Genomic DNA, 25,687 nt, shown 5'->3' on the forward strand with positions numbered 1-25,687 from the left:
TATCCAAAATACATAAAGGACTCATACAACTCAACAGCAAAAATATCTTAGAAACTAGAAAATCTTTTCCAGAATCCCCTTTGCTAATTTATTCTCATGTCTCATGAGCCAGAACTGAGCCACGTATCTGAGCCAATCACTCACAAAGTAGATGGGATTATCCTTGTGGCCCTAGACTGATCATCTAGGTGGATTGTGAACTGGGGACTCCACTGTTGAGTGTTCACTAAATTACCCTCTACAGTGCTCACCAGGGGGCAGAAATCTCACCCAGACCACACTGTGACAGATCTAGAAGACAGTAATTTCATATTCAAATAACAGATTGGTAGGATCCCCCCAAAATGAAAACGTAGAAATAAAACTGTTAAGTGGCTACTTTTCAGCAACAGTCAAATACATACAATGCTACACTTGGCCTGAAAACACCTCCTACACCCTCACAACGTTAGCTTTTGCAATAAGCCTTTGTCCAAGTCTTTCACTATGCTCTTTGAGAATCTACACTATGGAATCAGGAGCAAAAGGACTGAATTCACCTGTGAGTTATTTCCAAGCCTCAGTGGATGGTCAGACGTACAAACAAGGATACACATAACCAATTTATCTGAATTTAGCTTCATCAGATATGCTATGTGGTGGTTAGACACATGGCACTAAAGGTAGAGCTTATGTCTAGGCAGCTTGCCTGAGTTGTCTTGCACAGCCCTCAGCACATAAGATGCTGGATCACATTGCATAATACAACTTGATCCAACACTCATAATTATTTGAGTAATTTATATGACAAGAATTTCCCAGGTCTTCAAGAAAAATGATTTTTATTGTAGAGGTTAATTTTTAAAACAATGATATGGGCTTCTACAAGCTATCCACATCATTTTGTAGAAGTCAAAAACAATGGAGAAGGGAAGGGAAAATACTGAACTTTAGTCTTTTCAGAGTGCATGCACTGCTGGAAGACTCATCAGAGGAAAAAGTGGTTGTTTAACCTCATACCCTTTTCTGCACTAAAGGAGTTCCCAGGAAACAAGCCATAACAGTCAGCCCACAGGTACCTTTTTAATCTTTATGTTATCAAGAAACACTCTTCTTGATCGTCCGCATTGTGTTCCTATAAGCTTGAGAAATTGCTAATTAAAATTTCAGCCTCTATATTGCTGAAGGTAGGCTAACTGCCTTAACACATTCCAGAACGTCAGTAATTCAACATAGGCAGAGTTTATTTCTTGCACATAAGAGAGCCCCAAGCGAAGCCCGCCAGTCGATGGAAAAACAGCCTAGAGGGGCGCTCGCGGAGGTGCTCGGCCAGGCCTGGCAGTGGTTCCCATCACTCCCCTTATCATCACATCAGATGAGACCTGTCACGTGGCCATATCCACTTGCAAAAGAGGCTGGGAGATGTAGTGTGTGTGCAGAGGACGAGGAGGAAATGGGTTTGATGAAGAGCTTACCAGCCTCCACCACCAGCTCCCAAACCACATACTGAATATGGTTATTCATAAGTAAATAAGATAACTCAAAATTCTTACATAGATGGGGGAGTTACAGGTGGATTTCCCTTTTCTTTCCTCAATGTTTAGGATTATCTGTAATGCAGTTCTAATGCAACCAAAATGGTAGTGAGAAGAGGAAAAGAAGGGAACCCCCCCCATCAGTAACTCTTGGAACAGTTATGAATGGGTCCACATAATCCAGGCAACTGTCCGAGAAATAGTGGCTAATGCTGCTTCCCTGGACTCCTTGCCTGCCTCTCTTGTGTTTCTAATACAGAAAACAGAACTTTTTACTGCATGTGGTCTAGCCAACTTACGGTCTAAGGACTTCCCTATATTTCTTAAATGTTTGGGTCTTGCTGTACCTTAAAACACCTCCAAGACATCAAATAGTTTCCAAGGCTGTTGTTTCTCTAACTGGATGGATGTCTGTGATGGAGGCCATATCAGACTTCTGATCCACTCAGTTCAGACCCAGTCGTGCCTGGTGGCTGGCACACGGACAGTGCTTATCTCACCACTACTTAAGGACCATTCACAGAGGCAAGACAATCACCTCCTCTGCGAATCTCAGTGGTTCTTGAGCTTTTCCCTCTTTGGCACACCTGATGATAGCTTTTAAACCCCCAAGAGATTCCAGTGGGTATGGACACCACCCCACCAAACTTCTGCCCCTCTTCCATCCCCTGGCCAGCACCACCTCACACCCCATATTTTAGCCACACCATACCGCCTATTATTCCCAAATCAACCAAGTACTTGCAGGTCTCTGTGATTCTCAAACCAGTCTCTCTGTTAGGAATACCTTTCTCCCCGCCACCACCCACCTGGAAAACTCCTACACATCCTTCAAGGCTCTACCAAGCAATACCCCTGCACTCTGTGCAGGAGCTTTTCTAGGCCCTCAGTCTTCTTTACTCACGTAGAAGAGCAATGGCTTATAATTTGTATTCCCACAAACCACCACTCAGTGTACACCTCTGTGATAACACCTTCTGGCCTTGTATTCTAATTATCGTTCAAGGAGATCCCCAGTGGCAGAGTCCTGGCACTGCAGCCCCTGTAGTACCCAGGCAACAGGGGAAGCTCAGCCCCTGCCCAAGTCGTGTTCCTGGTCCCCCGATGAGCCAGAGGTGTGTGACCACATGAGTTCTCAAACAAGGAAAAAAGGGTCAAGCAACCCGTGCCCTACTTGTACTGTGCAGACAAATCACCTGAGGATCTCGTTATAATGCAGGTTCTGGTTCATCAGGCCTGGGGTGGGGCCTGCAATTCTACATTTCTAACAGGTTCCACGTGATGCTGATGCTACTGGCCCAGGGCCCATGCTTTGAGAACCCCAAGGCCTTGGGGTTCATTTACACGGGCACATGATGTACCTGGGACAGCTGGTGAGGCAAACCTCAATGACCTCTGCTTCCAGAGGATGAAATTTTAGAGAAAACAGATGTTGTCCCGATAGGAGAAAAGCTTAAGGGACAAGGCCTAGAACATAGCTGTGGCTTGGTAAAGATCTACAGAAGAGTATTTTGGGTATGGAACCAAATCCAACCTTAGAGCCCCGAACAAATGAAGGTGGATTGTGCAAAGGAACACAAGCAGATTTCTCTCCACTCATCCTCAGGGAAGACAGGATGGGGGTCTCAAAGTCATAGAAAAATTCAGTTACGAGCCACGGACCCCTGAGTTAGGACCCATTACCATCAAGGACGCCTCAAGTCGGACCTTTCCCTTACTTGCCGTATCTCCAGCTTCAGCTAAGTTCTGGCCCTGAGAACTGGCCTCTAGGTAGGGCAGGTGGACACGTGAAGATGAAAAACAGTTCCTAGGCTGGAAAGCACGTGGGACCCAGGGGCTGGTTTAGGCCCATGAGGTATGAGCCAGATATTTGCAAAGTTCCGTTAGGAGCCACTGGGTTGTAACAGCAAGAGTGGGAGAGCCAGAGACAGGCTGTGGGTGGGAGACCCAGCGCCATACCTAACGACCCTTCCCGGGCTGTGGTGGGGAGCACAGCACAGAGCAAAGCACACATTCTGGAGTGTCAGACGGCTTCACATTTAAATCTGCTCTGTCCTTTAGCAGATGATACCTCTGGGCAAGCGACATAAATTCTCTGGACCTCGGTTACTCGGTTATAAAATAGAGACAATAAACCCCATGCCATAGGAATTGTGAGAATAAAATAAAATCATTTATGCATAACAAGAACCATCTTTGTCATGTGATCAGACCACAAGCCTTAGAGAGACATCCAACACATATGTGCATCCCCAGTACTTAATTCAGAGGCAGTGTTTGATGTAAAACTGAACTTCTCTGTTGTTTCCATTTCCAAAGTAAGATCAGAGGGGCAGACCAGAACTGAGCATGCTCCAGGGAAGCTGGGGTGAGGGACTCAGTCGGGAGCGGCAGCTGTTGTAGACGGACCTCAGCCGGTCCTCGGAATCGAGGTGTGGTATTTAATACTACCTGCCCTCAGGGAGCGCTCACAAGGAGGCAGACACCGTTCCAGGCCCTGTGTGCAAGTTAACTCATGTCTTCTTCTCATAACTTTACAGAGTAGGCAAAACTATCATCATTTCCATTTTCCTGATTAGGAAACTGAGGCACAGAGCTGTTCAAGGACTTGCCCAAGATCTCATATTAGTAAGAAGCAGAGCCAGATGGGAATCTAGGCAGACTGTCTCTGGGGCTCCTTGCCCTCTATCATCTCAAAGAAGCTCAAGAATCCAGAACTGACTAGAAGCTGAGTCGGCCAAAAGCAGGCCTTATCTGTCTTAGTAACAGGACAGCAACCCGGGAGTGACACTGAGAAACCTGACTGCACTAACCTGGCCTCTCACAGCCCTGTTTGCTGACCCAAGACCCCATCCACTGGGCCACTGTGGAAACAGGAGGTCGCCAATCCCATGATAGGAGGGCTGGAGCCCTGCACAGCTCCTGTGCCAGAGGTTGGCCAGCACCGTGGGAAGAAGAAAGCAAAGTCACCCAGCATGCGGAGGGAGAGAACTTTGCCCAGCATCCCACCCTCATTCCATGTTGCTTCTGAACTTTCTAATCTACTCTTCGTTGTTCCCCTTAGGCTTCTCATCTCCTGTTACTTTCATTTTTAAGCCACTGCTTTTCTTTGCTTTCCTATAATTTTCCTTTCCCCAAAGGAAAGGAAATTCTTAGGCTTTGCTTAAAAAAAATAAAAGTGGCTGCATTTAACCCATGGATATTTAAGCAACCATGGATGGGATGCATTCATCACTCATCATGGGGGTAGGGATGGAACTGAGTCCCTTGAGCATTCCAGGACCAAGGTCAGGAGTCCCTGACCTTGCCATGACCTCCCCAGCCCCGTCCCCGGGCCCAGCACTCTGCCCGGAGCAGGCCACCCCTCAATGTCGTTTCCTCCCCTCAGCGTTGCCATGTGCCATCTGCTGCACCCCACATCAGGCGAGAAGCCACGGTCAGATTCTACGCATGGCAGGAGAGCAGGAACCCTGGGCAAACCAAGAGCTGCCGCCTTGGGCTCCAGGAGCCAGCAGGGGAAATCCCAGAGGTTTTTTAAAGGATGCCCTGGGCAAACCAGCTGTGCTGTTTTAGAGGATTTCTAAGCATAATAATGAAGGGGACCCAGGCCCCATTCTGCTCTTCTTTCTTGACCCCTACCCTCAGGTGAATTCCTGCGGCTGCCCAGCCCCGACCTGGACTCCGAGCTTCTCTCCATCATGAACTCACTGTAGGACCTTAAGCAACCCCAGGTCCTTATCTAGACTCACCCCCTCATTTGCCTAGGAAGGGGCTTAGATTCCAACTTCCTCCACCCCCTTCAGCTCTGGAGCACTAAGACCCTGTCGTTCAAGTAAGTCCTTCCATTGCCTTGAACTTGTTCTGGGCCTGAAAAGGAACCTACCCATAAAATATTCACTAAAACAAAACCTGTGCACTCAGGAGCAATGATGAACGGCACATTTATCCACAGACACGTATTCACCTGCAGGTTTTGGTCATGGAAGACCTTGAACACTCACATCTATCCCCAGGTATGTGAGTCTTAGGAGCTCAGAGCTCCTGCCCACTCACGTATCACCCACAACTGACAGGAAAGCAGTTAATGGCACCCAGCTCTCAGCTTAACCAGACTCGGACATCTGACGGCCAAGAAGGCCCCAGAGGTCTGGCAAAATTATTTGCTCTTGCATCTACGCAGATGTGGATGAGAGATAAATGAGGTTGTTCATCCACTTCTCCAAGATACTTTTTTCTGTGATTACTCTTCTCTGGGCCTCAGGTTCCCCACCTGCAAAATGGAAATGGGAGAGAGGATGCGGCCTGTATGGTGTCGCTCCTACCGCTCCGTTTCTGAGGGATGACGCAGCCACTGGTTAGGGAAGAATTTTCAATTGTCTTTTGGGAAGAGAAAGTTGATGCTCCTTTCTCCCCTGCCACCCAAGATAAAAGCAAGCTCTAAAGACTGAAAGGAACAGGAAGTGGGTGGAGCAGGAGTTTCTACAGAAAACAGGAAGATTTCATAGGACCCCAGGCTTCTGTGAAGAAGGGAATTCATGGCGTGGATCGTCATTGCTAAAGCAAGAGACAGTGTCGGGGGAAATGCAACCAACAGTCAGACAGCAAGGGAGCCCTGGCCTTTGCTGCTGATGTATCTGCAAGCTCTGAGGGAGAGTTATGTGTAAGATCCTTTTTTAAAATTGCAGTATAGTTGACATGCAGTATTATATTAGTTTCAAGTGTACAAACATAGTAATTCAACAATTATACACATTTCAAAATGCTCACCGTGACAAGTGTAGTTACCATCTGTCACCACACAAAGGAGTGTATGATCCTTGATCTGAAGGAGGCCAGAATGGCGGCTAAAGCAGCGAGGTCGGGGAAGAGAAACCATTACCTGCTGAGTTCCTACCGGGCTCTGAAGACATAGCTCACCACTGCCACACGCATTTCTTGCCCAGGCCAATGAGGAATAACCAGAAAGAGGTTCAGCCGATAGAGGAGCCACAACAGCATTCACTCATTCACGTACCCAACAAATATCCGCTGCGTGCCTACTGTGTGCATGGAACAGGGAGAACACCAGACCTTTCCAGAAGAAAACACCATGGAGCACATTTTGTGGAAGCCACTCCCAGAGGCATCTGCTAGGGAAGTTTCTGCCTCTAAATAATCCACGTGACTCAGAAATTTCATAATGGAATTCCAACAAACTATGGGATGTTGCAGAGCTGAGATAAAAGGTTCATTTCCCTCTGAGGCACTCGGAAATCTCTATTCCACAGGCTGATTATTGTCCACTTGTATCATTTTGAACATCAGGGGCCCCGTGCAAATCTTCCGCTTAGTAGCACCAGCAACATTAAATGACGGGCTCTCAATTCTCTCTTTGCACAGAATCTTTAAGTCCCTCAGCAAGTATGGTGATAATAAACATACAGACCAACCTATTTCCAAGTACAGGAGCATGAAGAGTACTGCAGAACACTTAGGTGTTATTACTGTCATTACCATCATCACCATCATCACCATCACCATCATCATGATCACCAGCAGCAGCAGCATCACCACCATCACTACCATCACCATCACCACCATCATCACCATCACCATCATTACCATTACTATCACCATCACCATCATCACCATCACCATCATTGCCACCACTGCCATCACCATCACCACCATCACTACCATCACCACATCACCATCACCATCACCATCATCACCATCACCGTCACCACCATGACCATCTCCGTCATCACTATCAGCACCATCACCACCATCACCACCATCACCATCACTACCATGACCATCACCATCATCACCATCATTTTTTTCAACTCAGAAAACCAAGTCTAAAAGAAATTAAATACTTGCTCAAGTTTCCACAGCCATAATGTAATGAAACTTGAGTCCAAACCAAGTTTTGTTTGATTCCAAACCCCACTGCTCCATCCGATGCCCTATATGGATATGTCCACTACTTACATGTAATATTGGAGGCCAACTTTCTATCTTTTCTTCATATAGTAGATCCCCCTAACCTGCAGTTTTGCTTCCCATGGCTTCAGTTATCAGCGATCAGTCACAGTCTGGAAGCAGATGATCCTCCTCTGACCTCCACCACCTAATGCTATGTCACAGTGGCTACGTCACTCACCTCACTATATCTCATCACCTAGGCATTGCATCATCTCACATCATCACAAGAAGAGGGTTAATATATAACAGTAAGATATTTGAAAGAGGAGACTACGTACACGTAACTTTCATTTCCATACATTGTTAGAATTGTCCTGCTTTATTGTTGTTTATTGTTGTTAATCTCTTCCTATGACGTTCATAAGTTAAACTTCATCAGTGTGGGAAAAAACATAGTATATATAGGGTTTGGTAGCCATGGTTTCAGGCATCCACTGAGGGTCTTGGAATGTATCTCCCATGGATAAAGGGGGACTTCTCCACTTCGTTCTGGGCTTTAACTCATTTGTTTTCTTCTATTGGTGCTTGCTCTTTCTTTCTCTGTCACACTCACACACACACACACACACACACACACAGGAAACCACTTTTGACTGTAGTACCTACTTTTTATTTCACTCCTCAGCCCACCCCAATATCACTGGACACAAAACTCACACTCATACATTTTCAGCCACCCCATGGGGAGGCAATGGTCAGCACGTAGAGTTTGAACAGAAGTCATTCCAGCTCTCCACTGTTCCTATAAAGCTATTGCCTATTTCTCTTTTTTTATAAACAGGAACACATTATGCAAGATGCTGTAGATGCGGGATTTTTCAAGCAAGCTGGTAACACTCTTCACTTGGCATCAAATGGATTTAAATAAATATCTCCCTTTTTCAAGATTCTTCACTGCTCCTGCTTAATCTTAAATTAAGAGTACTACAATAATAACCCAAGAACATCACACCCCAGAATTTCAGCCACCTCTCTCTGGAAGATCTGTCTCCTTTTTTTGAAAGTATGAGCTATTTTTCGGTTTCTACTTGTTTCTCTTTCTTACTTGTCACCACACACAGTTTTCTGTAAGACATAAGCAGTTGGAGCCTTCATATTTAAAGTCTGTTTTTAGTCCACAAGATCCATAATAAACCTCCTAGAAGACCTTGGAAAGAAAGCGAATAACTTTAGGGAGTTACACTGCAAGAACCACTGAAGCAAAGATTTGCAGTCATCTTCAGTGATTACATGGTTCCACTCACTCACTCAACAGTCACTGAGCACATACTATGTGCCAGGCAATATTCTGGTCACTGATGGTACAGCAGTGACTTGCCTCATTGAAGGGACAAAAAAATAACATGTCTGTTATACTCAAATTTACATCTCCTTCTTAGACCTCTTTCTTCAACTCTAGATTCTCGTATAACTATCTACTTAACTCCTCTCATTGGATGTCCAACTGAAACCCGTAACTTTCCTTTTCCATCTGAGTAAAGAGCTACTTGTCCCTGATGCTCAGGTCAAAATATGTGGAGTCATCCCAGAATTCTTTCATTCTCTCATACCCTAAATCCAACCCAACAGCAAGTCCTATCTGCTCTATCATCAAATACATCCTGAACTTGACTACTTCTCACCATCACCACTATCCCCTCTGGTCCAAACCACCATCATCTCTATGCCAGATAATCGCAGCAGCCTCCTGACTCATCCCCCTCTTTTTACCCTTGACCCATAGAGTCCATTCTAAGGTTTAAAGCTCAGTTGATCACTATAAAAAATAAGTCAGATAATGGCAACCTGTGCTCAAAGTTATCCAAGGGCTTCCCGTCTCACTCAGAGTAAAAGCCAAAGTCCATGTGAGGTCCTACAAGAAATGCCCTCCCCCTACATACTAGCCAGGCCACCAGTGTCTCAGCCATTACAACCCAGTTGATTGGTGTGCAAGTGAGCAAGGTCATTGTGGTGGGGCCCAGAGAAACAGATCAGGTTTCTGAAGCAGCAAAACGAAAAGCCAGAGCTTGCATGGGGGGGATTCAGAGGTAAATGTCACCATCTGAGGTGCCTTGGGGGACACCCCACCAGCCACCCTGACAGTGCCTCACCCTCTCCACCTCTAATTCTACAGAAGCTCTGACAAGGTTCTCAGGCATTCATTTCAGTCCATGGAACACACTGCAGTAGCCCTACTGCCCCCAAGTACAGCTGTGGGATGGAGCCCTCAAAATGGAAACCCTTGCTCTAGAGAGGAACAAAGTCTCCAAAGGGCAGAGCAGCCAATGGTGGGCTTCCTCTTAAACCTACAAATGGAAACCTCAAAAAAATTTGTCACATGATATTATGTGAATGCATTCCAGGACACCCAAAGGTTAGTATATTTTCAGTTGATTCCAACACCTTTCTATAGCCATAGAAACTATTATTGTTCTCAAAGAAAAAAGAAACTAGCAAGGACAATACTCATGGGACTATTCTCTAAAGGCGACCCTTTTTTCCATTGTGGTGGAAAGGAGACAAACATAATATTAAGCTTCAGAAGAAGCACAAAAACAGCCCTTGATCTGGATGAAAGATACCTGAGCTCTGTGTTGCATTGTCTCCCTAATTCCGGTGCTTCCTGTTGCATTGCAAAGATTTATGCCGCTGCTTGCGGTACTCGTTTACACCCGAATGACCACAGGAGCAGACGTCTACCAATTTACCTTCTTCTAGACATAGAGTGTAGGATTTCAGCCAGTTCCTTCAAGAAGAGCTCAGGACATAGATCTTAATGACAAATACACATCATAAGAGGCAATACCCCAGTAACCATGCCATGTCACCTCTCTGACCTCAAGTCCTACTGCTGTTCCCTTCACTCAGCCAGCCACAGCTTTACTGGTTTTCTTATGAACACATCACTCTCCTGCTTCACGCTTTGTGCAGGCGCTGTTACTCCGCCCTGAATGCTCTTCCTCAGACATCTGCCTGGCCTGCTCCCTCACTTCCCCAGGGGTCTGGTCAAATGTCACTTATCAGCAAAGCCTTCCCTTCCCAAGCTGCATAAAAAAAAAAAGAACAATCCTCACCCAGCCTTCTGGCAGCATGCACCATTCCTCTTACCCTGCTTTATTTCTCTGCTGTAATGCACCATCAGATGATACACTGCCTAGTTACTTATTTATATGTCCATTATCTTACACACACACACACACACACACACACACACACACACACACACACACACACACACACAAATTAAGCTCCTTGAGGATAGAGGCTTTATTTAGTTCAATTCTGTATTCCCCACCCAGGTGCAGTACCTGATACGCTGTAGATACTCAAATGAACTGCCATTTCTTGAGCACCTACTTTGTGCCAAGCAATTTATATGAAAATCACTTAACAATGAACAAATATTTTTAAGCTCCTCCTAGGTAAATTATTATTATAACTATTGTTACCTCCATTGTACAGATGGGGAAACCAAAGCTCAGAGAGGCTAAGTAAGAAGACAGGCACCTAGGTCTGTCTGAGCATCAGAGCCCACGCTCCTTGCTATGCACCAGCCTGCTTTTCAAATGCCTTAATGATGGTTTAGGTTACAAAACGCACATGATGCATATCTCTGGCGACCATGCATGACACAAGGGCTCTTCACGTCATCATTTTTGATCACCCACCACCGCTGTCATCCAGAAAAAAACATCCATGAGACTGGATTTTCATCTCTCAGAAAAGACTGGGAGTAACAGCTTTAGCTTTCCTTTATGCTACCCATCTAGATACACTCAAGATCAGAGCTTTCCTTTTGCACTGAGCTAGAACAATAGACAGGGCAAGGACCCAGTGGGGAAGAAGGCAGAAGTTCACCTGCTCTGAGAAACCCTCAGAATTTTCGAGTCCCTGTCTTGTGAAATACTGCTTCAAAACCTTCCTGGACCTAGAATTTACATAAACAATCTATTTTTTCTTTTTTTTGGAAAAGAAAATCCTGGCCTGCATTGGACCCACTCCTCCTGTGGTGTCAGCCCGTATCTTTGCTTACTGGGGTCTGGCCGTGCACTGCAACACTAGCCCTGTCCTGGCGTATAAAGCTCTGTCCATCCAGTGCGGGTGAGGTTGATGGGGTGGGAGAGCGGTGTGGGTCGCTCACAGATCAAGGAACCAAGAGAGGACCCAGCCCCTACTGAAATCCATGTAATGCCTCATCTATAAGGACTTCGTTTTAAAAGCATCACTGCCACAATTCCTTCCTCCTCTCTGCTCCCACCGCTTTTTTAGTTTTCACACCTGCATCACTGAACTTATCACACTTCATTATTACAGGTGTTTCCCACCAGGTGTGAGCTTCTGGAGAACCTGGGCTTTGTTGTCATCATTTCTACATCCCCAAGGACTAACCCAGCCTCTGACACATCCTAGGTGCTTGGCGACTTTTTGCTGACTCAGGGAAGATGCAGGGTGAGCCTGTTCTGTCTCTACTGCATCGACCAAAGCAAGCAGGACAAGCCGCCTCTTTTGGAAAGGGCAAGAAGTAAAACCATAGAAGACCAGCGTAGCCCCGACTGACCGCTGAGCAGACTGCAATGCCTAATTCTCCCCCTAACACACACCTCTCATCCCTCACCTGCCACTCCCTGAACTTCAAAGCCACCCACGTTCACCTGCAGAACAGGCTTCTGAAAAAAACACCAGCATGCGTTCCACCCCTCCACCTCAGCGGCCCACCCAACCGGGCCGCTCTTACAGAGCCCAGGACACCGCTGTTAAGTTACCTTTAAACGGAGCTAGTTTGCATGTGTTATTTCTGGTTAAAGGATCAGGTTTCAGCAGCCGGGGGAACCCTGGACAGCAGAGAGAGATCTAACACCCGTCTGCGGAAGCCAAGGCAGCGGCTCGCTCCTCCCTAGCCAGGCGCATTTGCTCACCCATCCCTGCAGAACAAATCGTGTTCTTTTCCTTGCACTGAAATCCATCTATAAGCAAATGCTCTCTGTGTCCCTACCGAGCGGCTCCCACGCCCGCGGAGGGCGCCCTCCACATGCGGAAAAACACACACTCACAAACCCGGATTCCGAACCACCAGGTGTAAGCGTGTTTCTAATCTGTTCTTTAGGAGCCAGCCACCACCACCACCCATCTGATAGTAATAGAATGGAAACGAAGAGCGGTGCCTAGGAAGCTTAGGCAAGCCGAGTTACAAATGTCAGCTGCCTAAGTTGCAAAACTGCACGGCGCTCACAGTTCAAGCAGGGTTTGCAGGCGGCCGCTGGCGTTGCCACCTTCAAGGGAGCGCACACCCCGGGCGGCCGGCAAGTCCCGCTTTTCTGCTCCGCCTTTCCGGCACTGCCGGCTCTCTGGTGCCACTGACCATAATCACCCTTCAGAGGTCCCGGCGAGCGCGGTTCCGCCCGGGCAGCCCCAGGAGCGTGGGTCCGCGGCCGGCCGGGTCTCACTCCCCGGAGCGAGGACGCCGTCCCCTACCTGGTGGCCAATCCGTGGGCGGGGGCCGGGGGGCCGGCGGCGCTGCGTGCGCGCTGGCGGCGGTCCGGGCGCAGGCAGGAGTCCGCGGGAGTCGCACCTGCAGCCCCGCGCCCGCGCCGCCGCCGCCGCCCGCCCCGCGCAGCACGCAGCGCGCTCCCGCCACCGGAGGGCCGCGCCGGAGCCTCCTGGGTCCTCCGTGCGGCGGGATCACGTCCTAACCCGCTTTCCTCCCGGCCTGGGCGTTAACGGTTTCCACTGCGGGCAGCTCTCCGCTTCTAGATCCCCTTCTGATTCAAGGCGGAGTGTTTGGGGTCGCTCGGAGCGGGGAAAGGGGGCCCAGCGGGTCTAGACCTGCAGATCTATAGATGCCAAACTTGGCATTCCTCGACTTTCGAGTTTTGTGCCCAGCTGATGGCGGCGGTCGGATAGCTTTGTGGCCTCCACGCCGCCTGGGGCGAGGGGACGCTGCGTACCCCTCATCCCTCTCCCCAGCTCCACACTGGGGTGCGTGAGAGGACAGCGCTCCGATTCCTGGGCAAGGGACCCCGCTGGTAATCACACCCCCAAATGGTCGCAAGGAAGTCGCTCTGTCCTGGTGCCCTCATCCGGGACCTGGGAAGTACCTAGGAGGCGAGTGGGAGGGGGGTGAAGGATCGAAGGGCTTGATGCATCAAACACAGCCCTCCCCGCGGCTTCTCCTCCGGCCCCCCACCGCCCACAGAGGAGCCCAGCAAATGCAACGGACCAGGCTCACCCTGCAGAGAAGGCACCTTTCAGAAGCAAGAGCTCTTTCTAGGAGGAAGTCAGATGCAATGACCTGACACTGGAAGTTCCGAGGTGAAACCAGACCGCATAATGCCTCGGGGGACTGGCCTGCTCCGGAGTCTGGAAGTTTCCTTTCCTAACAGTGCCGAACTGGAGACACTTCCCTCTTCCCCACCCAGCACAACCCACCATCGCAAGGTCGTCAGTGCCCCGGGCCGCTGTCTCTACAGCCAGAGCACCTTAGAGAAGCTAAAACTCCTCCAACACATCTAGTCACCGACAAGCGAGCCCCTGCTGCAGTCCACAGGTCCACCCCTCGCCCCAGCCGCATCTTTTCCCCTGTAGTCCCTCGCATTCCACACCAAACGACTAGTTACTTGCACATGCCTCACTCTCTCTCCTCCTTTCCGTCTGCTGGAATGTTCTCTTCCTCCTGATCTTATCCCTGCCTTGTGCCTAGTGGTTCTCAGTTGAGACATCTCTGCCTCAAGGAAGTTTCCCCTCACCCCTGAAATAGCTGAGTGCTCCCTGCACAAATTCCTCTACCACAGCACCCACATAACCAAAGTTAGCCACCTAATGTCTGTCTTCCTCACTAGAATGCAAGCTTCTTTGCTGTGTGGGCCAAAAGCACACTGCATATAGTGTCTGCTCAGTATACATTGGTGCAGCCACCATCCAGATTATGATAGAGAACACTTCTGGCATCCCGAAGTCTCTTTATGCCCATCCCCAGGCAATAACCACTCATCTCCCAGAGGTAATCACTATTCTCACCTCTTTCAGCATCAATTAGTATTGTCTGTTCCATAAGAATGGAATCATACAGTAGGTATTTGCTTCTGTATGGCTTCTTTTACTCAACATAATGTTGGAGATCCATCCATATTGTTATACATACTGTTAGCAAGCCATTCTTTTTTACCGCTTTATAGTTCTCCATTGCCTGATAACACAGTTTGTTTATCCCTTCTCAGAGGATGACATTTGGGTTGCTTGCAATGTTTACCCGTTAGCTGCCATGGACATTTGATAGACATATGCACTCTTTTCTTTAGGAGTAGAATCGCTAAGTCCTAGGGTAACTACAAATTTTACTATTGTAGGTACTACCAGCTTTCAAAAGAGGATGTACTGATTTACAGTCCCACCTGCAGTATCTGAGAATTTCAGATGTTCTCCTTTGCCATAACTTGGCATCACCGGTGGTTTTAATTGTAACCATTTGTGTAGTGGTATTTCAATGTAGTTTTAATTTGCATCTCCTTGTTGGCTAATGATGTTGACTTTTTCAAATGGCTTATCGGCCTTTTGAATATTCTTTTGTGAAGTGCCAGTTCAAGCCTTTTGACCAATTTATTGATTTCTTTCCTTTTTCTTATTGATCTGTAGACATTGGTACGAACCCTTGGTTGCATGTATGTAGTTTTAATGTCATCTCCCAGTTTGGGGGTTCTAGTTTTATTCTCTGAATTTTAATGAAATACAATTTTTGTGAATTTTTTTCTGTTTTACTTCTATTTCATTAAATCCTACCTTTTTCCTATCCTTCCTCCTTTCATTTGATTTAATTTTCTGTCTTTCTCTTCCTCAAATGGAAACTTCGGTTATTGATTTTTAATAGCCTTTGAAGGTATAAATTTCACTCTAACCACTGAACCACTGCTTTGGTTTCATCCAACAAATTTTGGTATGTTCCATACATACTTTTTGTCCACTTCAAACTATTTTCTAATGTACATTGTTCTTTCTTTGACTCACGGGATTATTTGGAGGTATGTAGCAAAATTTCCAAACATTTAGGAGTTTCTGTTTTCTGTCTGTCTCATGTTTTCATTGCTTCTTTATCTTTTTCTCTCCCTTCTTTTTCATTAAGCAATGTTTTTAATTAAATCAATTTATATACTCTATTCACTTTTTAGTTTTCCCTCTTAGCATTTTTACTTTATTTAGATACTCTAGAGATTTTATAGTGCAACTCTAATTATAATTTACCTTACCACCTATCATTTCATAAACAATTATAAATTTTAACTCCATTTAATCTTAACTTTGTGCTACTATTTTCATATAGTTTATAAATATAATTGTTTAACAATGAACTTTAAGTGTAAGGTTTAAACAGACCTAAATCTTCTTTATAAATAGGTCAGCTGTTTTGTCCAAGCAAGTTTTCTGAGCTATTCATCTCCCATGCAGAATTGAAAAACTGATCCAATGGTCTCTCTCTGCCCATGTACATTTCACATAAATACTCTCAGATTACATGAGTGAACTTCATTTTATCACTGACTCTTAGATGTCAGCATGACATCACATTTTCAAACTTGCTATAAAATAGTGTTGACTAGCCTTAACATACTGTCCCTATCATGGAGAGACAGAGGTGAACTGAAGAGAGTTTTTAAAAAAAAATAAGAAGAACCCGGGCAAGGAAAACAACAGCAAAAATGAGTAAGTGGGACTATATTAAGCTGAAAAGCTTCTGTACAGCAAAAGACACCATCAATAGAACAAGAAGGATCCCTACAGTATGGGAGAATATATTTGAAAATGACACATCCGATAAAGGCTTGACGTCCAGAATATATAAGGAGCTCTCACGCCTCAACAAACAAAAAACAAATAACCCAATTAAAAAATGGGCAGAGGTACTGAACAGACAGTTCTCCAAAAAAGAAATACAGATGGCCAACAGACACATGAAAAGATGTTCCACATCGCTAATTATCAGAGAAATGCAAATTAAAACTACAATGAGGTATCACCTCACACCAGTAAGGATGGCTGCCATCCAAAAGACAAACAACAACAAATGTTGGCGAGGCTGTGGAGAAAGGGGAACCCTCCTACACTGCTGGTGGGAATGTAAGTTAGTTCAACCATTGTGGAAAGCAGTATGGAGGTACATCAAAATGCTCAAAACAGACTTACCATTTGACCCAGGAATTCCACTCCTAGGAATTTACCCTAAGAACGCAGCAATCAAGTTTGAGAAAGACAGATGCACCCCTATGTTTATTGCAGCACTATTTACAATAGCCAAGAATTGGAAGCAACCTAAATGTCCATCAATAGATGAATGGATAAAGAAGATGTGGTACATATACACAATGGAATACTACTCAGCCATAAGAAAAGGGCAAATCCAATCATTTGCAGCAACATGGATGGAGCTGGAGGGTATTATGCTCAGTGAAACAAGCCAAGCGGAGAAAGAGAAATACCAAATGATTTCACTTATCTGTGGAATATAAGAACAAAGGAAAAACTGAAGGAACAAAACAGCAGCAGAATCACAGAACTCAAGAATGGACTAACAGGTACCAAAGGGAAAGGGACTGGGGAGGATGGGTGGGTAGGGAGGGATAAGGGGGGGAGAAGTAGGGGGTATTAAGATTAGCATGCATGGGGGGGTAGGAGAAAAGGAGGGCTGTACAACACAGAGAAGGCAAGTAGTGATTCTACAACATTTTGCTATGCTGATGGACAGTGACTGTAAAGGGGTTTATAGGGGAGACCTGGTATAGGGGAGAGCCCAGTAAGCATAATATTCGTCATGTAAGTGTAGATTAGTGATAGAAAAAAAAAAAAAAAAAGGGCAGTTCCTGTGTGGTAACCTCCAACGAGTTCTACACAAGGGTATAAAGGGCATATAAAAGTGTAGGCAAAGGGTCTGTTTGTGTTTATACAGAGGATCAAAGCCTAATTGGGCTACCCCGAAAATGAACTAAGATACGATATGAAAAAGAACTTCCAACATCTGCACTCTCTGGAAGACTCATGCCAGAAGATGATCATCAAAAAACCCCAACAAAGATCCACGCACTGCTACAGCTGTAGATGCACTCATCCCACCAGTTCCTGGACTTGCCATGGGAATGAGGAAGGAGATATCTAAGCTGGCCTGTGCATACAGTAAAACAACAAAATTGGACTGGATCTATACTGTTGGAACTCAACCAAGAATTTGGAGAAGTGCAAATTGTAGCGCTCCAAAGTCTTACAACTACAAACTATTTACTGTTAAAAGAACATATGGCATGTGAACAGTCCCCAGGAATGGGTTGTTTTAATTTGTCTGATTTCTCTCAGACTGTTCAAGTTCAGTTGGACAATATCCACCATATCATAGATAAGTTTTCACAAATGCCTAAGGTGCCTAACTGGTTTTCTTGGTTTCACTGCAGATGGCTGGTAATTACAGATATGCTTTGGTTATGTAACTATACTCCTATTATGTTAATGTGTGTGTGCAATTTAAGTAGTAGCTTAAAACCTATACATGCTGAAGTTACTCTACAAGAAGATATATCAAAGAAATAATCAATCTTCCCATGTTTTCTTCCGCCTGCTACTTCTATAGCTTTTCTTCTTCCTTCCTAATTACAACCCTTAAATAGAATTCGTGCCTCATATCAAATTTACCGAGTATCATAATTCTTCCAAGTGGTAAAGATACCTCAAGACAAATGCTGGGCATAGAAGCCACAGGGCATAAATATGCAAAGAAGTAAAAAGCTAACTTTTTCAAACAATAAGGCTTCTCTCTCACTTACCAACTTCACATTTCCCTGTATGGCCCCGGAAGATGACTGGTTAGCCAGAGACGGGTAAGATTCCTCAAGGGAGGAACAACCTAAGACAGGCACAGTCGCAGGGGGGCCATCAGGTGAGAAATTGGGGATCAACAGAGGTGAGGCTTAGAACCTCACCCCCCCGTTCTGAGAGAAATCTTCTGCATACGTGGATGTTTTATTGCCCTGGTCTAGCTTGGATTAACACATAGCCTACAGGCACACACCTGATCATCTACATGTGCTCTCTTACAACACTAAACTATGTTTTCTACCTTTATCTTGTATCTACCTACCACTTCAGCATTTTATTAAAAATAATAATAATAAAGAGAGAAATGTGGTATCCACATATAAATCAAGTATAAAAACCAAATGAGTATTCATATTTGAACTGACTGTTTAGAGTTCATAATGCATGAGCAAAACCGAAAGTTTCTGTGATGACTGCCCTTGTACTGTTCACTATGTAACTTATTCATTATGTAAGAATTTGTTCTACATGTAAAAACTTGTTTGTTATGCCTCAGAAGATTGGAGACTGACAAAAATTAGGCTTGGGGTGGAATAATGATTGTGCATTGAGCATTGACTCCCCTATACAGAATTTTATTGTCGTTAACAACCATTTGATCAATAAATATGAGAGATGCCCTCACAAAAAAAAAAAAAAAAAGAAGGACAGACTTCCAATGGTAAAATAAATTAGTAACCGGGATGTAATGTATAGCATAAGGAATATAGTCAAGATATTGTAACAGCCTGGTAGGGTGATAGCTGGAACCTAGAATTATGTATATAAATGTTCTACCACTGTGTTGTACACTTGAAACTCATGTAATGTAATACTGTGTGTCAACTACCCTTCAATAAAAAATAATTATTAAAAAAAAAAAAAAAAAAGAAGAAAGAAAGCTCTTTCCTGCATTGGTCAGGCTATGGAGTTTTGATAGAATAATTTTTATGGGGCAAACCACTATATATATGTATATATATATATATCCCCATAACACATTGTTATTATTGTTATTTTTTTAAATCAATATTTTTCTACATATTACTACATATTTCCCAATTCTGGTGGTCTTTTCTCTTCCTAAAGTTCTGTGTATCTAGTAAAGATCTTTTTAATTCAGTCTGAACAATTTTTTTTAGTATTTCTCATAGTGAAGGTCTTCCAGAGACTAATAACCTCTCTGTTTTTTTACTTAAAATGTCTTTATTTCACCTTTATTTTTGAAGGTTATTGTTCACTATGTATGTAGTTCATAGATGAAAGTCTTTTTCTTTCATAGCTTTAAAGATGCTGTCCTATTGTCTTCTTGCTGCCATACTTTCAGTTGGAAAGTCTACTGTTAGTCTTATTGCTTCTTTGAAAGAGATCTTTTTCCTCTTGCTGCTTTTAATATTTCCTGTTTATATTTTCTTTTAGAAGTTTAATTGTGATGTTCCTATGTATAGTTTTCTTTACATTTATCCTGATTGTGGTTCTCTTAGCATCTTGAATTTGTGGGTTAATTATTGTCTTTTATCGGTTTTAGAAAATTCTCAGCCTTTATCATTTCAAATATTTCTGCCCTATTTTCTCTCTTCTATGTTGTTACATTGAGAAGGACGATATACGTTACACAAAATTAAACCATTTTTATATTGTCCCACGTCTCTTACATTCCATTCTTTCTGTTCCTTTTGTACCCTCTTTGTGTTTAGCTTGAATATTTTCCATTGAGCTTTTTTTGAGTTCACTAAACTTGTGTTCTGCTCTGATCAATTTGCTGTTAAACTCATCTAATGAGCTTTCAAGTCTAGATATTACATTTTTCAAATGTCCACTTGATTATTTTAAGTAGGCTTTGTTGGAGTTTTCTTTTTATCCATTCTGTCTATCCTTACCTCTATTTCTTTAAAATATTTATAATAAAATTTAATTTCTACCTGTAGATAATTTAGTCTACTTTTTGTCTTTCTCTATAGAGTATTAAAAACTTTCTTGTCTTTTTATATATGTCCTGATTTTTCATCTATTGTATATTAGACATTGTGTGTAAGGTTACCATTGAAAACCAGAATTGTTATTTTCCTCCAGAGATGGTTCACCTTGCCCCCTGTTATGCAGATAAGATGAGGGGTTGATCACCTCAATCCATTCAGAAATTAAGTTTCCAAGGAGCTGGACAGTACCTATACTTAAACTAATTTCACTCCTATTTTCAAATATCTTAAAGATGTGACCTGTCTTGGGTAGTGAAGGACATTGCCTCCAGGAAGAATTTTTCTCATAAGCATTGTGAGACTGCAAAATAATTCTGCCTTTCCAGTCCAGTATCTAGTTTCAAATACCTCCTGAACTCATTGTTCAGCAAATATCCCATCAGGCAAACTGTGGACATTTGAGACTTTCCTAGATTTTTAACCAGCATACCAAGCCATATGGTGGTCTGAACCTCCACTGGCTTCTCTTCACCTAGTGCAGTCCCTCTGCCTGATTCTAAACCTATGCTCAGACTCAGCAAATCTCCATAAGAAAGAAAAAAGTAAACTCAGCTCACCTAGGAAGAGCTCTTTCTTTGAAATGTTAGTTCATTAGTCCTTTTGATTTCCACTACCCTCAGGTATCTTTTAAAATATGGTTTCTATAGCTTGTTAATTTTTTTCTAGTTGATTCACAATATTAATGGCTTGTCGTTTCTCATTAAATCTCACTGGAAAGTAGAAATTGACTTACTAACTCTTAATCCTCACAACGTTTCTATGAGGTAGGTACCATTTTCAGACAAGTTGTGCAACTTACCAAAAACCACATAATAGTAAGTACTAAAGCCAGGAGATGAACCTAAGCTATTTCATTCCAAAACCAGAGGTGATTATAGCCATGATGATATTTTGCCTCCAATGGATGGGAATATCCTTTTTTAATAAATAAAAAAATGCTAATTCTGATTTCTAACTGAAAATCTGAAGGGAAGATCATTTTTAAAATCTTCTTTTGAAACTTGTTTTGAGTCAGATATGCAAATAAATTACTTTAAATTCAAGGCACATCTCTCACCAAAATTTTTCTATAGAACCTAAATCACCTTTTCCTATTCTCAAGACCCAAGAGATAAACCTCACTTAATCAAAAGCCTTTTGTCCCTATATTCTTCAGGAAACATGAGGGACAACCGTCAAATTTTCTTTGTACTCCTTCCGCAGAAAGCAATTGTTAATTGAGACAATTCACTTCAATAATACAAATGCGTCTAGGGGAACACCACTTTATGTTTTCATATTTGAACTATAAGTGCAGTAACCTTCTAAACTGCTTGCTTAGAACAGTAAAGGTTAAGATAATTCGAGAAGGAATGGGAAAATCCACAATCAATTTGTGTTTTGAAAAGGGCCAAACAATACCAGCCTAAAGGCCGTCAGGCAGCCATTGGCTTGTGGCTACAAAGAATAAGTCACAAGTGAAGCTATGACATGGAGGAACCTTGGATTTGACCATGGCCAAATCCAGCATATGAACTTACTAAGACTTGTAGCTGTTGGTTTTCAGAAAGGCAAGTGTCATGTGATACTGCAGAAAAGCCAAACAACTCTCTCAAGCGGTGGTCTGCTTGAAAGCAGAATTACCAAGCTAAATCTGAAAGAGGACAAAAGGAATCTACAAAAATCCCGTCACAGGATTTAAAATATTCCCATTACCTTCTGGGGCTTCCCAATCAACAAAAGAAGGCAGTGATTTCCATGCACCGGGACCTCTGGCAGACTTGCCGGTTCATGTCCTGGATTTTATCACTCTATAAATGTGGATGGTTCAATTATACTACCATCAAATGATGTTAAAATGCTACTCTTCCTGTACAAAAAAGCCTTCAACGCTACCTGCCAGTATAACAATCAACTTAACAGCTGCCTCTACTATGTGTTTTCCATTTGAAAGCTATTCCATGTATATTTTTGCTTATCTTTATAAGAACACTGCATGTTATGCTCATCATTTTTATATTATAGATAAAAAACAAGCTGAGAGTGGCCGGGTGATTTGTCCATGGCCACACGACGAGTAAGGGGTAGAGTCAAAAGTCAAATCCTGGTATAATTCCACAGCCTGGGCTTTTTCCACAAAATTGCCATTCTCCTGTTGGAATAGCTTGGCCACTCCTCAGTTTTGTCCCAACCTAGCTGTCCTGTCTTATCACAACCCCCTTCCACTCCCACACCTTGCATTCTACCCAGATCGGTCTATTCCCTCAAATATTTTGTACTCATTTCCTCTTCTATGTATTTACACACACGATTCTTCATACTAATACTGTGTCCAGTCCTCAACTCTAGAAAAAGCTGATTTACCCTCAAGTTCCTGCTGAGATTCTACATCCACCAGTGAACCTTCCCGGGCCGCCCTATTCCCTCCCGCAGCTCTACACAACAACCCCTCCCTTCCAGACGTTTATGTAGCATGTATTCTGTACTATCTGTCCATTCGTTCATTCAACAGATCTTTACTCACTTCAGGCACTGGAAACACACAGATGACTGCAGGTGAAATCCTGTAACAGATATGTAAAGATAAAATATGTTTTAAAATATATTAGTATACACCTTTTTCATACAACCATATTAACAACAGGTTGACATTATTGAGTACTTACTAAATACCAGGTACTATTCTAGGCCACTTACATGTTCTGACTTGTTTAATCTCCCAAGCAACTCTAAAGTAAGTGCCATTTTCCTTCTGAGAATGCTGACACACTGAGAAGTTAAACAAGCGACCCAGGGTCATGCAACCACCAAGTTGGATGAAGTGCTTTCCAAGCCATTCCCCATATAAGTTCAACTGCAGCACAGGGGAGGCAAGGCTACCTCATAGAAGACTTCACAGAAGAGGTGATGCTTTAAGAGTGTCTTTGGAGGATGAGACATTCATCGAGGGAACCAGGAGCAGAAGGGAGCAGTGGACATTGTAGTTGGTTCCCTAACATGTAATCCAGCCTCCCCCAGCAACTCTGAAGTTTGGAAAAGTTTGGAAGAGATGTGAACCCCACGAGTGGCCCATGTCTGACGTTAAGTTAACCAGGTCAAACTCTAGTTATTCCTGTGCCCTGGTCCATTATTTGTTCTGAAACCCAAGCCTAATAGCATTTCTTTGCAACAGAAATTGGTTCAAGGTGGTCCACAAGATCACACTAAAAAAAAAAAAGCCACATCTTCTCTTCTCCTGGACACAAAAAAGGAAACAAATAGCCCTGCTTGCTACTAGCAGCTGTTTATAAACATGAAGAGGACCAGCAATAACACAGGTTTTTATCTTTGCCTAGATTGTCCTCACAAGCCAGGGTTCCACATTGCACCTGCTCTTCCACAAATTCTCCATCACAGGAGATCTTAGCAGTTTGTTCATTTTTGTACAGCTTGGCGAGGGTTAGCACCAACCTACTCTCCAGTAATGAGGTCCTGTTTGCCTTCTGACCAGTAAGTGATCCAGTCACAGAATCCATCCCGAGTGACTCATTTCTTGGCCCCTTCCTGGTACCAGCTGGAATAGCCTAGAAGCTCCCCTGAAAGCAGAGCCTGAGGCAAAGATTTGTATGCAGGTAGTTCAGCCCAGGGAACAAGATTAGGATTCTGAAAAGCAAAACAGGGAGGAAAGGGAAATAAATTCAAGGGCACATTAACAAACTAGTCACTGCTGTTGGCAACCGGACATTAGCCCTGCCAGGAAACTCCTAGAAATGATACAGCTTAGGACTCAGAAATATCACCAAAGGGTTGGAACAGTGAAACATTTATCTGCCCGCTTTCATCTCTCATTGGTCAAGGTTTGCCCCATGGTGTGTTAACTTCTTCACGCCTGCAGATTGCACGCACACGTGTCCAGCTGGCCTTCCGGTTGGATCCCACAAGAGTCTCATATCTGGTACCAGAAAAGCCCTGGGGCAGAAAATAAAAAATACGCTCTGCAGCTGAAGCAAGGTGCGGACACACCTATGCAGAGCTGATTCCTGCACCAATGGCTGGATTCAAGGTGGACCAAGAGGATATGAAGTGGGACATAGGAGGTGTTCTTACTGTAGCACCGCATTTCAGAGGGAGAAATAACAAAAAACACTTGCAAGCTGAAGGCTAACATCCTGCCGCCTGAATCTGGTTCCCTCTGTGCTTTTAGTAATGAACACATTAACTAACTGTCTAAGCCTCTTCTTCCTTTTTCATTCCCCCCTTTGGTAAAAGGAGACCACTAGACCAAAAAATAAATTTATGAATTGTAGGATGACAGGAATCGGCAGGAAGGCAGCCAGAGGCATAGGGTTTGTTTTCTTCATTGGTTGTAAAGCCGTAATGTTATCATACTGTCCGTGTCCAAAGTGGCCATCTGCGTACATAAATAAGGCACGCTGTCATTTCTGTAACCTGAAGCTGAAATCATGCCAACCCTCACAGAGGGCATTCTACATAGAAGAAACAGTATAGACGATAGATGCAAGGAATTCATTAATTGGCTCAGTTTTTCATTCAACACATTTGGGATGCCTCTTGAGTAGCAGTCATAATCATCACCGGGGATACATCAGAGAAACAACAGACAAAATTCCGCACTGTAAGGGAGCTTACAGTCTAGTTAGGGAAATGGACAGTAGGCAAATTAATACTCAGGAGAAGATAAGACGGACATATTTTTACAGGATTGTCTGGCCTCTGTAATTAGCGACTGACTGTAAGGACTGGGGTGGAAGCAAGGAGACCAGTTTAGATCTAACAGTGATCTGGGTTGGAAATCTGGACAATAGTGTAAGAGGAAAGGCAGTGAGAAGCGTCCATTCCCACCCCTTATTGTGCACATCAGGAAAATCTTTGAGGAGGGAAATGTCTGAGGAAGAAAAATGCAGTCCAGAAGGGAATAAAATGGAAAAGGACACTGAATAAATGTTGGGGAGAGCATTTGATTGGGGTGGGGAGGCAGAGTAACAAAGTGTGAATGAGGCAGAAATTGAACAAAATGTGGGTTATGAACTTAATTCTCTTTCATGTTAATCAATAAGCACCTGATCAGTAATGCTAGAACTGCTTTTAATTCCTTTCCGTCTCTGGGTTATGTTTCTTTAAATACAATGCCAGGCAAAGTCCGGACCATGTGGGACCCAGTGTACATACAGTTACACAGGTTTACACTGAATGAAATTTGCCCAGCTTAATACATTTTGAAAGTGTTAATAGCATATTTTTATTCATTGATTTAGTAAATCTTTCCCTCTGAGATATATTAAGTACCAGCTCCTGCAAAGAAAATTAGGTAGAAGGCAGTTTAGATATGAATTGAACAAGAATCATGATCGAAGAGAGTCTCAGTAGATAGAATGTGCTTTAGAAATTAAGTTAATTAAGTTTGGGCCTCTCACATTAATCACTTCATAATTCGTATCTCCT

The 25,687-nt window shown here is 43.7% G+C and overlaps 1 protein-coding gene across 3 annotated transcripts in view; it reads right to left on the reverse strand.

Moving 5' to 3' along the window:
* The window catches only part of SV2B (synaptic vesicle glycoprotein 2B), a 158,788-nt gene extending 145,307 nt beyond the window's left edge, over window positions 1-13,481 (reverse strand). The window contains exons 1-2 of one of the 3 annotated variants that reach the window (XM_036931877.2): window positions 12,224-12,429; window positions 6,282-6,358 (exon numbers count right to left, since the gene is read on the reverse strand). The gene's annotated coding sequence lies outside the window, so the exon portion shown is untranslated. Of the gene's footprint in view, window positions 1-6,281; window positions 6,359-12,223; window positions 12,430-12,932 lie in introns of those variants that run through there. The other 2 variants (XM_036931872.2, XM_036931874.2) reach the window with 2 other exon arrangements.
* Between the last annotated feature and the right edge of the window lie 12,206 nt (window positions 13,482-25,687).

This window comes from Manis pentadactyla, chromosome 18 (genome assembly GCF_030020395.1).
Source record: "Manis pentadactyla isolate mManPen7 chromosome 18, mManPen7.hap1, whole genome shotgun sequence".
Classification (NCBI taxonomy): domain Eukaryota; kingdom Metazoa; phylum Chordata; class Mammalia; order Pholidota; family Manidae; genus Manis; species Manis pentadactyla.